A 14,959-nucleotide genomic window follows, 5' to 3' on the forward strand; every position below is an offset into this window, starting at 1 on the left:
TGGGGAGTTGCACATGACACTGAAGTTGAAAGCCTGGGTAGTTGGGAAATGGTGATACTCTTGACAATAATAGGAAAGTTGGGAAGAAGAGAAAAAAATTAGGAGGAGATAATGATTTGTTTCAGACATGTTGACTTTGAGATACCTATAGAATCTTCTTTTGTTTTTTATTCATTTATTTTGATTTATCAACAATTATTTCCATAAGCTTTTGAGTTTTAAATTTTTCTCCCCCTCTCTCCCCAGGACAGCGCTCAATCTGATATAGGCTACACATATACATTCCTATTAAACATATTTTCACATTAGTGATGTTGTAAGGAAGAACTAGAACAAATAGGAGGAACCACAAGAAAGAAGAAACAAAACAAAACAGAAGAAAAAAATAGCAAAAAGTATGCTTCAATCTGCATTCAAGCTCCATAGTTCTTTCTTTGGATCTGGGTAGCATTTTCCATCATGAGACTTTTGGAGATGTCTTAGACCCTTGCATTGCTGAGAAGGGCTAGGTCCATCAGTGTTAGTCATTGCACAACGTGACTGTTAATGCATGCAACGTTCTTCTGGTTCTGCTCACTTCACTCAGCATCAGTCCATACAAGTCTTTACAGGTTTTTCTGAAGTCTGCCTGCTCATCATTTAGCACAATAGTACTCCATTACATACAAATACCACAACTTGTTCAGTCATTCCCCAATTGATGGGTATCCCCTCAATCCCCAATTCTTTGCCACCACAAAAAGAGCTACTATAAATATTTTTGTACGTGTGGGTCCTTTTCCTATTTTTATGACCTCTCTGGGATATAGCCCTAAAAGTGCTATTGCTGGGTCAAAGGGTATGCACATTTTTATAGCCCTTTGGGCGTAGTTCCAAATTGCTCTCCAAAATGGTTGGATCATTTTCACAACTCCACCCACAATGCATCAGTGTTCCAATTTCCCCACATCTTCTCCTTTCATCATTTTCCTGTTTTGTCACGTTGGCCAATCTGATAGGTGTGATGTGGTACCTCAGAATTGTTTTGATTTGCATTTCTCTAATCAATAGTGATTTAGAGCATTTATCAATTGGGGAATCTTCTTTTCAAGTTGTTGGAAAGATGAATGGTGATATGGAACTGGAGCCCAGGAGAGAAATTAGGGCTGGGGAATATCTGTGTAGAGATGATGCTTGAACCCATGGGAGGTGATAAGTTCACCAAGTGCGATAACACAGAGGGAGAAGAGAAAAGGGAGAGGATCACCGGAGAGTCATGAAAAATTAGAAATTAGAATGGCCCAAAGGACTGAATCTAATAACGGCATCTTAAGGCTCTGTTGGAGCAGTGGGGGTTCTAGAGATGACATTGCATAAATTACAGCTTATTTCTTGCAAGATTGGGCCTGTCTGTATAGTTATGTTTAAGAACATGGGAACTTGCTTTCAACCTTTTGCATATGAAATGAAAGAAAAAAATGACTTTGCTTCAAGGCTTTTTAGCTTTTCTGGGGCCCATGAGCCCCTTCTTTAATAAATGTGCATCTTTCTAGAGTTTTTGTCAGGAGATCACTAAAGGCCTGATTGACCCACTTCTACCTATTGTGTTGTAATGAAAAAAGGCGGGGGGAGGTTCAGTTCAAAGATTCTATGGAAGGAGGGAGAAGGGAAGGAAGATGTTGGGGACATACTGTTAGATAGAAGAAACCAGAGTGTGTCTGTGTCCCTGGGCAATAGAGCGGGCCTCCCTCATCTAGCAGTGTTAAAGAAAGTGCAAACCTAATTTTATCAGGCTTTAAAGAGCAGTCTCTGACTGCTACTACTTCTGTGCGTCTGATATCCTCTCTGAGGAAAACTGCTCATTAAACAATTTTCAATAATGTGGTGAAGAAATACAGCAATATTATTAAAGAGATGATGACTCGCCCAGGGTATATATACCACAGAGGCCAGAACTACTCTTTAAATATATTTTCATTTGAATTGAGCTCCTAAGAAATGCACTAATATTACTTTGCCTAATAAAAAATTTCCTTTTTAATGTGAAATTTTTCTTTTTAACAGGGAATGACAGAGGTCATTCTTCTTACCAGGAGTTGTTCTCAGTATAATTCTGGAGCAGCTCTCCAGCCAGATGATTTAAAATTCTTTTAACTCAAACTCAAGGAAAGCATTATATATGGGGCAGGGGAGCTGGACACACACAGAGTGTGATTTAAGGGACTCTAAAAAGAGTCTTTTATTCACCACCATCTTCTTGCAAATTTCTAAATGCAGCATAGTTAAATTCAATTCATTTCATTCCCCTTCAGTTTGACAATTAAACAGTTGCTATATATCAGATACTGTGCTGGGGATATAAAGACAAAAACAAAATAATCCCTGCCCTTGAAGGGCTACACAGGTAAGTTAAGAAACTCGGTGACACCATGGATAGAGTGCTGGGCCTGGAGTCAGAAAGACTCATTTTCTTGAGTTCAAATACAGTCTCAGACACTCAGTAGCTGTGTGACCCTGGACAAGAGAACTTAACCCTATTTGCCTCAGTTTCGTCTCCTATAAAATGAGCTGGAGAAGAAAATGGCTACCACTCCAGCATCTTTGCCAAGAAAATCTCAGATGAGATCACAAAGAGTCAGACACAACTGAACAAATGATACAGGTGATTCAATTTAAACTGAAAAGAAAATAATTTTAAGAGAAGAAGAGTGCTAATAACTAGGAGGAATCATTAAAAGCTTTGATGTAGGGAGTGACTCCTGAGTTCTTCTTTGAAGGAAGCTAGAGGTTCTGGGAGGTGGATACGAAGAACAAATGCATTTTAGAATGAGAGAATCACTTGTATAAAGGCAAAGAATAGAGAAATGATCTGTTGCGTACAGAGAACAGCTAGTAGGTCAGTTTAACTGAATGATGAATACCTGAAGGGAAATAATATGAAATAAGACCAGAAAAGTAGTTGGGGAGCCAGATTGTGGGGAAATTAATTCCTATATCACAATTCAGTGAATTTATGATTTTTGATCAGAGTCAAGTGGTCAGCAGTATTTTAAAGAATGGATAGGCTGGCAGCAATGTACAGAATAGATTGGCTCTGAGAAAAAATGAAGGCAACTAGACCATTTAGGAGGCTGTAGTGGGTAGGCCAGGCATGAGATCATGAATGCTTGAAGTAGGACAGTAGCAATGGGGAATGAAGATGAAGGGTCAGATTCTGGATAATTTAGGTCATCATGTATTTTCCACCATCCATTATGTTACTAATAGCCTGAAGCATGGAGAGGCAAAAGATTTGCCAAAGTCACACAACACAGAATCATTGGCAAAGCTATAGAGAGAATAAATAGGAGGCCTGAGTGCTGACTCAGTGCTTACAGCTCAGAATAAAATTGCCCAACACATCACTAGCCTTGTTGATCTACTCTTCAGGAGAAATTTTAAAACTTTGTTATATATGTCAATGAACATTGATAGCCATACTGCTGTATAGCCATCATGACCAACTTTAGATATACATAGCCATGGGTAACCTTCCTACTGATCCTCCATTGGTTTATGTAACTTACAAATACTGCATGATGGTTCAAATATCACTGGATTTGTATGCATAAGGCAGCTGATCTATAAAACATATGGCATTTTGAAATATTGATCTCTTCAGAGCCAGCAAGTAAGAGATCTTAGTGTAGCCTGGTATTCCATTTGTAACCGTGGGATTAAAGGCAGGGAAGTGGAAAATTGGAATGAACCAAAATTCACATGAAGTGGAAAGTGCAGCTGGCAGGGGTGCTAAAGAAGGAGAATAACAAATAAGGGAAGCATTATTTTAAAACCTGAACAGTCAAATGAATGGTTCATTACTGGCTGGGTTTAATTTTTTTTTTAATTTTTTTCCATCTTAGTTATACTGACCCCATTCAGAGAAACTGCTAGAAGAGGTAAACTGAACTTGATGCAGAAACAAGACAAGGTGATATCACCCCTGAGTCTTTCCACATGTCCCAGGCAAATAGTTGTAAAGAATTTTAAAAGGTTAAATAAATTCAAGGAAAAACCAAGAGCTTTCTTAATACTTGGAATCTGGTTTGTGGGGTATTTTGAAACATTTATTCCATTTCCTTCAGCCTTTCCAACTCCCCTATAATTGTCTTATTCTGAGTAGATTAGTAAACAAGGCATGGGGATAGGTGCCTACTTAAGTTCTCTCCCCCCATACACAACCCCCAGTTTCAAGCTGACTTTGCAATCAGTCTAATGAAAAAATAATCAGTAGGCTGTTTGAAATTTTTGAAATAATCTTAGGAACTCAGGAGGCCATGGGATATAGTGAAAAAGAAACTGGGTGGAGTCAGAAGAGCTAGGTTTAAATCTTGACATTACTCCATGGTTCCCATGTGATCTTTGACAAATAATTTAACCTTTCTGGAGATCAGTTTCCTCATTTATAACATGCAGGAATAAAACCAGGAAATTGTTAAGTCCCTTTAGAATGAGAAAAAAATATATAGCTCAAGATTTTTTAGGTAGGGTGGTGTAGTGAGCTGGTCTTGGAACCTCTAACACCTACTGGCCATGTGAGCTTAGTCAAATAATTAATCACTCAGTGCAGCTCTTAAAGACATAACTTTCACAGAAGGTGCTGACTTTCATTCATAGATGGGGTTTCTTCCCTCAGAAATTCCTTGTACCAATGAAATTACAGGTCTAGTGCCAATCTCTGTCCCTGACATTTTTTATAACAGCGTGATACTTTGATGGTTCTATATGATCTCATCAATGTGGGTATTGCATCCACTGGAACAGAATGCAACCCTCCCATGCTTTCTCATCTTGTCTGATTGTTATTCATATCTCTCCACATATGTTCCACAGAAATCCTACCAAATATGCTAGAGGATTTTCTCTGATTCATTACTTTGTTTATCCAATACTTGTGGGATGGTACATCTTCTTTTGTTGTCATATTCATTCTTAATAAAGTCTTTTACTTATAAGTCAATGTTGGTGATATATCAAAGCCTACTTTCTCCCTCCAGTTGTCATTCCATTGTCTTTTGGAAAACCTTAAAGTTCTTTGGCCTTAGTGACCCATGAGACAGAAAAAATGCCGAATTTTAAGGATACACAAAGATCTGATGCAGTCATTTCTTCTACACTACTGAAAGCAAATTAACATTTGTGTGTGGAAAGAGAGGGACCTGAGAAAGACATTTTAGAATAAGATCAAAGAAAGAAACATGAATGTTTGAACTTGTGACATGCATTATTCCTTTCTTCATCCACAATGTTAATTTCTGTTTCAAAATATATGATGTAGGAGCCAAGATGGAGGAGTAAAGGAACATTCATACTAAAATCTACCAGCATTCCCCTCTAAACATTTTCAAAGTAGTATGTTAAATTGAATTCTAAATCAGAATAACCAGCAAAAGGTCAAGGTGAGGCATTTTCCACTTTATTTTTCTTGCCTTTTTTTTGCAACATGGTTAATATGGAAATATGTTTTGCATAATTTCACATGTATAATGAGTATCAGATTGCTTACTTTCTCAATGGATACAGGAAGGCCTAGAGGGAGAGAGAGAGAATTTAAAACTCAAAAAAATGTTAAAAAAGAAAAAGAAAAAAAACATTTAAAAAGAAAAACAAAATGTATGTTGCAACTGCAGATAGGAGATTTTTTAAAAACCCATTTACCTCCACCCATCTGATATATACTCTAACACTTCAATGATCTTTCATTTCATCATATGTAGGAGCTACCTCCACCAACACAAATCACAACCATTCTACAACATATTACAAAAATTGGTATTGCTGAAGTTGAAAAAGTCAATGTCCTGCAGTCCATTGTTTGGAGAGGTGATGTGCCTCCCCAAATTTATCTAGGCTATTACTCAGATAATAGACATATAAAGTACAGCACTGGGCCTTTACTGAAAACCTCCACAACTCAGTAGTTGTACTCTTTACTTACAACTTCTGAGAAACCATAGTCACTTCCATGCCATTATAAGGCAATGGAGAAGGACTTTTGTAGATCTGCCCATACATGTTCTCCCATATTCTCTTCCAATTTTTTTCTCATTGAATTGAACTAAAGGAATTCATTATTTTCAAGTGCTACCAAGGTTATTGGAGTATGTGGAAGGTCTAGTGGTCTAGTGTGTCTTCCAAGGTGTCCCTGAAATAATTCCATAATGAATAAATATGTACATATGAGTCACATGCACATCAGATTAATCAATGGGTAAGCAATCCATGATGAATTATTTGAAAGAAGTTTGAGATAGAGCCTTAACTTTTAAAGAGAGTGTCACAAAGAACAAACAGTATGTTCTCCTACAAATAATCTGTTGGTCACTTTATGAGAGATGGAGTATTAGATTGATTATTATCATGACCTATTGTGGCATTTCAATTCAACAAATGTTTATTGAGAACTTCCTAGCCTGTTTCTAGCCTTGTTCTAGTTAATGTGGGTAGGGATGTGGGAAGCATGGTTGCAAGAAAAACAATAGAATTAAGAGGTCATAGATTTAGGGTTTGAAGGGACCTTAGAAGTCATCTAACCCCTACATTTTATAGAGGAAATGGAGGCCCTATGAGGATAAATGACTTATTTAAGGTCAGGGATCGTGGTATTTTTTTAAAAAAAATTTTGTCACTGGACTTTGAACTCAGTCATTTACATCTCTTGATTGTTTTTTTAAAGTTTTACTTCTGGGAGGATGGACAATGGAAACATTTACTACCTTATTTTGGAAATAAGCTAAGTCTTCCTTCCCAGTCTGTTCACAAAGTTCTCTTTTCCTCTAGTCTTTTAATCTTCTCCTCTTCTCTGCTCTTTCAGTCTTCCTCTTTCTGAAAACTTACTCATTCTCTGTTCCACAGTCTTACCTCCTTCCTTTCCTAGTCCCTCTTTCAAGTTCTCCCAGTTGGCTAAAGCATTCTCATGGTAAAGTAAAACACAATAAATATAGGACACATTCATAGTCTTGAAAGAGTTTGAAATTTTATTGGGAAACAGGTTATTCCCTCAATCCTACCTCATCAAAAACATATAATGAGATATTAGTATAAGAAAACCAGAGGTGGAATTATTAAATGCCAAAAGTGACCTATACAAATAATGTGTTTTATTAATGCCCCAAAGAGATAGATTATTGGACACTGGAGAGTTGAGAACAATTACTCCAGGCTTTGTGGAGAAGCTTAGAATTGAACTAGACTTATCCTTGAGAATTTAAATAAGTAGAAGGCTGGGGAGTAAGCAAGGGAGAGGAAAATGCAGACTAGGGTGAGCAATAAAAGCTGAGGTGTGCTATTGGGGATATGAATATGTTATATGGAGAGGAGGTTGGTTAAAGTGAATGGCATATGATCGTTTCTATGACATTCTTCCTGGTTTAACCTTACTCAGTCTTGTGCATTTTCCACTATAAATTTTGTAGGTTTAGAAAAAAAAAAGTTTATTGTGGAAATGAATAGCATTTGAAATTGGCAATGAAATTTGGCATTGTGTACCTTCACTGTACCTCTTTGCTGGTCCATTCTTCTTCATCCTCCCTCTATCCCTTCTATGCCAAGTATATCACATGTACACCACACACACACACACACACACACACACACATGCACACACACACACACAGCCCACTTGTCTCTATTTCTTACCAGTTATCATTTTCCTTTCTTCAACGTAATTACTGCTATCTCTATACCACTTTATCAAAAATTTATGAGGAGACTTAGGATTCAGTGACATACCAAAAGCATCTAGGAAGATGATACTATATCTGTACCAGAAGTGGAGTGAGGGCTTTGAATTTTTAAAAAAACATTTTGTTAGTAAACTTTTCTTAATATGTTTTAGAAACTAACGTCCACAAATGAGGAGTATAGATAGGATTCATCTGTTATTTTACATTGGCCAGAACTGATGGCTCTGACTAAAATAAAATGGAAAGAGATCTGTCTATTTCTAGATAGAATAAAGGCTTAGGAGGAAGCCTAAGTACATCTGAGAAGAATAAAATCTGTCTGGTAACCCAGGATTAGCTCTCAAATTAAGCCCTTCTGAAATTAAATGCTGACTTCCCCCAGATTTGTTGGACTTGGCTGATTCTGGGCTCAGAGAATAAGCATCAATACTAGCTATGGTTTAGACTTGAGTTATAACAGATAAACTAAATTCCTTTTGTTCCATCTTTACTGAAGGTGACCAGTTGGTGACTAACCTCTGTGAAATTAATTTTCAAAGGTTTTTTTTTTCACATTAGGCTGGCAAATGATTAACAACAAACTTTCTGAAAAAGAAATGTATACATGACACACTTTTAAATTTAATCTGTATCATTAACATGTTCTCCATCACTTTCTTAAATCTAGATAATCACCAAAACAATAAATCAAGTCCTTATCTGTGGCATTTGCCAATTTCCCAGGTGGAAATACTCATACTGGAAATTTAACAATCAGCTCTCTTAAGCTAGTTCAAGCTGTTTTTCACCCACCCTGGGGTTTGTTAAACTCCTGTGTGTCAGGAACTGTAGGAAGTGATAGGGATAGGATTAAGGACTGGCCCTGTGATTAACTTGATACAAGTTTGTTCCTTATCAGTCCCTAAAGCAGAGAGGTTGAATGACTTGTCCACAGCCACAGCTAGGGTGTATCAGACATAGGACTGGATCTGAGACCAGTTTTCTATGTTTCCTCTTAAATGGTGGGCATATAATGACAAAAATAAAATAGCCTGACTTCAAAAGACTAATCTTTATTTCTTAAAGTTGTCTTTTCAAAGGTTCTGTTTTCTCATCTCTTATTCTTCTTTGAGGCTCTCCTTTGAACCTTCATAAAATACCCCACTTCTTTCTGGTTATGGAACTTGAAAATTCTTACAGTTGTGGTGTGGAATGTTGGCTGGCTAAGCTGCCATTGGAATGTATCATTGTTTCCAACCTGAAGTTGAACTCATCAGGGTGTAGCCAGTCTAGCCTCTAGCATATTCAAAGGGTCTCAACAATGGACTGTCTCAAGGGGATTCTGCATTCACATACTCTATTACAGAATCAGGCCAACCAAAAAAATTAATGGGTCCAGTTTTTAATGGTAAAGCTTAAGTACTCAAAAAAAGGTTACATCATTCAGGACTTTGGTGGGGGGGGGGGAAAGAGAGGTGAACCTGTTATTAACTGCATAGGATGATACCAGGAAGGGAAGGCCTACTAGTAATGAAGATTGGCAGGTGTTTCAAAACTTAGAGTTTTATAGAGTTACCTGGTGCCACTAACACTTTAAATGACTTTTTGAGCCATACACAATGACTAAGTGTCAGAGGAAGGAAGGAAACAAGGGAAAAAAATAAGAATTTATTGTGTCTACTATGTGCCAGGTACTGTACTAAACATTTTACAAATATTATCTCATTTTATTCTCACAACAACCCTGAGAGGTAGGTGCTATTATCATAACCATTTTACAGTTCTGGAAACTTGGGCAGACAAAGAATAAATGAATTGCATTGGATCACTCAACCAGTAAGTATCTGAGGCCACATTTGAACTCAGGTCTTCCTGATTCCAGGCCCAGAACTCTATCCCCTTGTGCCACCTAGCAGTCTCCCAGACAGGACTTGAACTCAGGCTTCCCTGAATCTGAGGCTAGCTCTCTATGTGCTGCCTCTCATTTAATACTATATACTACATCTAATATATACTCATTTAATACTATACTACAAATTACTTTCTTCACAAAAATGGTATAACATAAGCAATGCAAATATTATCAGTCCCATTTTACAGATGCAGTGGAGAAGAACCAGGAAGAAATCAATTTTTCCATTTCTCCATCAGTCTGAAATAGCCACGGAGAACTGGACAAAGTCAATTTCTCCTTCAGTCTGATTCTGCTTGGCTGCTTATAGTACAACTCTAATGACTATCTTCAAAAGGACATTTTTTCCTTGGCCTCATATTGGAGATGAGACTAAGTCACGTGTATATTTAAGTTCTGATTGGTCACTTCTGGTCCTGTACAATAGTCAATTCAATTGACCTAATCTTTACTTGTTTCTTCTCTTGTGTGTCAAGGGTTCACAGTAATTACTCACTGTCAGGGAGTCTATAGCGGTAGATTTTTTTGGACCAGACTTATGATTTCCTTGGTATGAGAATTTCTAGTGAAAAAGAAAACCCCTCTATTAATGTAAAATGGCAACTTATCTGCAATTTAAGTTTTAGAGAACTGCCCAGGGCACTGAGAGGTTAAGGAATTTGCCCAGGGTTATGCAGCTAGTATGTATCAGATGTAGAGTTTTCTTTATTGTGGGTCAGTGCTATACTATATCACTTGGTGATCTTATCAGCTTCCATGGGCTCAGTTATAATCTCTATGTAGATTATTCCCAGATCTATAGATCCAGCATAGTCTCTCTCCTGACGCTGTAAGTCCTACATCACCTGACTTTGGGACATCTCAAAATGGCATTTCAAACTTAATGTGTCCAAAACAGGACTCGTTACCTTTTCTCCCAAATCCTCCCCCCTCCCCAACTTCCCCATTGCAGTTGAGATAATCACCATTGCCTCAATCACGGAGGCCTGTAACCTTTGTGTCATCCTTGACTCCACATCCTTGACTTTTACTCATAGCACATATCCAATCTGGTGTCAAAAATCTTCATTTCCACCTTCACAACATCTATTTTCTATGTCCCCATCTCTTCACTCAAAGAGCCATCACTCTGATGTAGGTCCTCATCTTACTCAGACTATTGCAATATATTTCTAACTAATTCCCCCACTTTAAGTGTCTCCCACTCATATGCATTCTCCACTCAGCTTCCAAAATTGTTCAGTCATTCAGTCATGTCTGATTCTTTGTGACCCTCTATGGAGTTTTCTTGATAGAGATGTGGAAGTGGTTTACCATTTATTTCTCCAGTTCATTTTGCATCTGAGGAAACTGAGGCAAACAGGGTTTTTTACTTGCCTAGGATCACACAGCTAGTGAGTGTCTGAGGCCAGATTTGAACTCAGATCTTCTTGACTCCAGGCCTGGCACTCTATCCACTACACCACCTAGTTGTCCAAGCAAAATGTGTGACATACAGTAAAAGCTTAGTATATGCTTGCTGCCTCTAAGCTACAGATTATGTATTTGGGAATCTTCTATTCTTTCAAACCCTACTTCCTACATAAGGCCTTTCTTTTTTATTTTATTTTATTTTTTTATTTTTAGGCAATTGGGGTTAAGTGACTTGTCCAGGGTCACACAGCTAGTAAGTCTTAAGTGTTTGGTCTGAGGCCAGATTTGAACTCACGTCCTCCTGACTTCAGAGCCAGTGCTCTAACCACTGTACCACCTAGCTGCTCCCAATAAAGCCTTTCTTGACTCTCCTCAATGCTGCTGCCTCACCCTCCCTAAATGAACCTGTATTTATTTTTATGTACTTATCTATGTATACTGTATTATTAATAGTATGAATGTACCTTGAGAGAGGTTGTTGTATCCCTAGTATGTAGCACTGTGCCTGCTAGGAGCAAAAATGATGTTTAACTAAATGAAGGCCTGCAGGCCTTCACTTCAATAGCGCAGATTTTCTTAGTGGTTGATTATTCCCAAGACCATCTCCCTTCCTGACAATGGTCTTGTGAGGCATGCATGCAGCCCAAGAATTTGCTCAGCATGTAGATTTGAAGGACTATATTTGTTTGGCTAGGTAATGGGGTTAAGTGGCTTGCCCAGGGTCACACAGCTAGTAAGTGTTAAGTGTCTGAGGCTGGTGAAGGACTATCATTTTGGAGAGAAAGCATAGATGGTAGACAGTGGAAATGTGGGCAAACTTGATGTCAGGAGACCTGAGTGCAAATTCCACCTCAAACATTTACAAGTGGTGTGACCAAAGGGTGGTCACTTAGGCTTTCAAAACCTGTTTCCTCAAATGTAAAATGGGGAAAAAAAGACCCATACCACCGCCTTACAGGAATGGCATGAAAAAAAAAGCTCTGTATGCTTTTAAACACTATATAACTATGAATTATCATTGTTCCAAAGAGGAGAACTAGGAATAATGGGTTGAAGTTTCAGACGCAGATTTTGGCTTAATGTAAGGAAGAATTTCTAATGATTAGAACCGCACAAAAATGAAATGGGCTGCTTTGTAAGGTAGTGATCTCCTCATCACTGTCAGTGTTTAAACAGAATCTGCATGATTGTGGGGCAGTGTGTGGTTGAGGGGAAATTTTTGCAATGAATGGGAGGATGGATCAGATGATCTCTGAGGTCCCTTTCAACTCCCAGAGACTATTCTTTTACATATTCAGAAAAGGTCTCTCAGCTCTTACTCCAGAAACTTCTAGATGAACAGCTAGCTGAATATATTGGTGCTGGAAGTCTAAGAGACAGGGTAACTGATTCTTTAGCTAATTATCATGGATTGAGGCGTTGATGCAGCTGTGTTTGCTTGTGATGATATGGCCTTTTTCCTATAAGTATATACATGTTAAACAATCTTTTCAGAAGGAAATTTTAAATTTACTTGCAATCAGGTGGATGAGAATACTCACCTGAAAGGTATTTAGAATCATTTCAGATAATATTCTGAGATGCCATTTACAAAAAGTAGCAAAAGTGATGTACCTTATGCCATCAGAACACTATGGTAAAGTGGAAAGAGCCCTGGATTGGGAGGGAGAGGACCTGGATTCAGATCCTGACTCTGTGGCCTACTACCAGCGTAACCTTGGGCTGGGCACTTGACTTCTTTACTTCTTAGTTTCCTCAACCATAAAATAAGGAGATTGGCTTAGATGGCTTTCAGGGTCTCCTCCAACCTTAAATCTATGGTCCTATTGTTTGCTTCTGTGGTCGGCTGACTTGACAATTTGGTACAGCACTGCTAAAGTCATTTAATCCTGCTTTCTGGCCAAAAAATACTTTTCAGCTCCATCCCTGCTTTGGAGCCCTTCACTTCATCAGCAATTATTTGCCTAACTAAGGTTCATAACGAAGCATCCTAGTTTTCCTTCAAGTATTTCTAAGTCTCTTATAATAATTGTTATATCCTTTCTCAAGAGATAAAAGCAATTTTTGGTCTAATTATCCTAGGTTGCCTGAGGGGAATCATTACAATACATGAATGACATCAATGAAAGCATCCTTTCTCTTGCCCTCCCTGCCTGCTCTTCAAATTCTGAGAGATTATTTCCCAGGCAAGATTCCATCTATTTTGATGTCAATGAAATTTAGGCCTTTCCAGCCAATTAGTTTTATGTCTGATATCTGTTACAAACATGTCCTTTGTTCAAAGCCTCACTGATCTATAAGCTGTCTATTTCTTCCAGGTGTTCAAGAAATTAGACATGCCAGTTAGAATGAGATGATTATTCTGGGCCCAACTAGACAAAGCTTGAAACTCTGCCTAATGTTCAAAGCAAACAAAGCCCACACCTGTGTGGCACAAGCCTTCCGTTGATCTGCTTCATGATGTTCTGTGTTGGTTACCTGTAATCCGTTCTGCCAACGTGGGAAGTAATGCTGGTGTCACATCTGGTTTTCCATTCATATGTCCATGCAGAGTCATAGGCACTATAGCCATTTGCATTCATACTTGGCAGATTGGTTTGTTTTTTTGTAATTGTTTCTACTGTGGTGCTATGAAAGGTATTATTTTCCAAAAATGTTCTTTGCATAGGCCTAATGAATTGCTCTACTAGAACAATAAGCATTTATTAAACATTGTCCTATGTAGGTTAGTATTATTGTTGGCACTAGTATTCTATAGAAAATAATGAAAACAATTCCTGCCCTGAAGAAGCTTTCATTCTACTGGGGGAGAGGGAGAGAGAAATAACATTCAACTCAATTTAAATCAAAATTCATTAAGCAGCCAATCTGAGCCAGCCATCCTGTGAAACAGCTGATAGAAAGATGGTCTAGAAGTCAGGAAAATCTGGGTTCAAGTCCTGCTTTTGATATACGCTGGCTATGTGACACTGGGAAAGACACTTGAACTCGCAGTGTTGTAGGTAGCTCTCTAAGGCTATAAGAGGCAGAGAAGTGCTGTCCTGCATTGGTAGAGGGAATTTCTATATCTGGGAGTTCCCTATACTGCTGAAATGTTTAGTTCTTCTCTATCTCCATGTGTTAGATACTACTGGAAATAAAATAAATTAAAAACAAAACAAAGCAAAACAAACACCCAGTCCCTCCCTTCAAGAATTTCACATTCTTTTGGGGAGAAACATATAAGTAAATATGAAACATATCAAAGCAATTTTTGGGAGGACCACACAGAGAGGCAGTTTGCTAGCAAAAACAAAAACAGGGGTTCCAGAGGTCTCAGAGGAAAGATGGCACAGATTGGGATGGGAACACCAGAGGGATATGGTTGACATGACTGTAAGAATGGCGGTCATGGAAGGAAACTTCAACTTAAATCATCTAGAGCTCATTTTCACAGTAATTCAGAGGGGATCCAATCAAGAAGTCAATCAATAAGCATTTATTATGCACTGACTAGCTGCAGCTAGGTGGGGTATGTGGGTCTAGAGTCAGGATGACTCACCTCCCTGTGTTCAAATCTGGCCTCAGACACTTACTAGTTTTGTGACCCTGGGCAAGTCACTTAACCCGGTTGACCTCGGTTTTCTTATCTATAAAATGAGCTGGAGAAGGAAATGGCAAAGCACTCCAGCATCTTTGTTAAGAAAACCCAAAATGGGGTCACAAATAGCTGGACATGACTGAAATGACTGAATAACAACAAAGACACTTACTGTGCTAAGGTCTGGGGATACAAAGAAAGGCAAAAAAGACAGTTCCTGACCTCAAGGAACTCACATTCTAATGAGGCATAGGTAGTAGGTTGCCATACCCTATATGGGAGAGAAAGTAGTGTGGATTTGATTATAAGTCCCTGAGAAAGATGAGTGTGTGTGTGTGTGTGTGTGTGTGTGTGTGTGTGTGTGTGTGTGTG

This window comes from Vombatus ursinus, unplaced genomic scaffold (genome assembly GCF_900497805.2).
Source record: "Vombatus ursinus unplaced genomic scaffold, bare-nosed wombat genome assembly UNPS02010548.1, whole genome shotgun sequence".
Lineage (NCBI taxonomy): Eukaryota > Metazoa > Chordata > Mammalia > Diprotodontia > Vombatidae > Vombatus > Vombatus ursinus.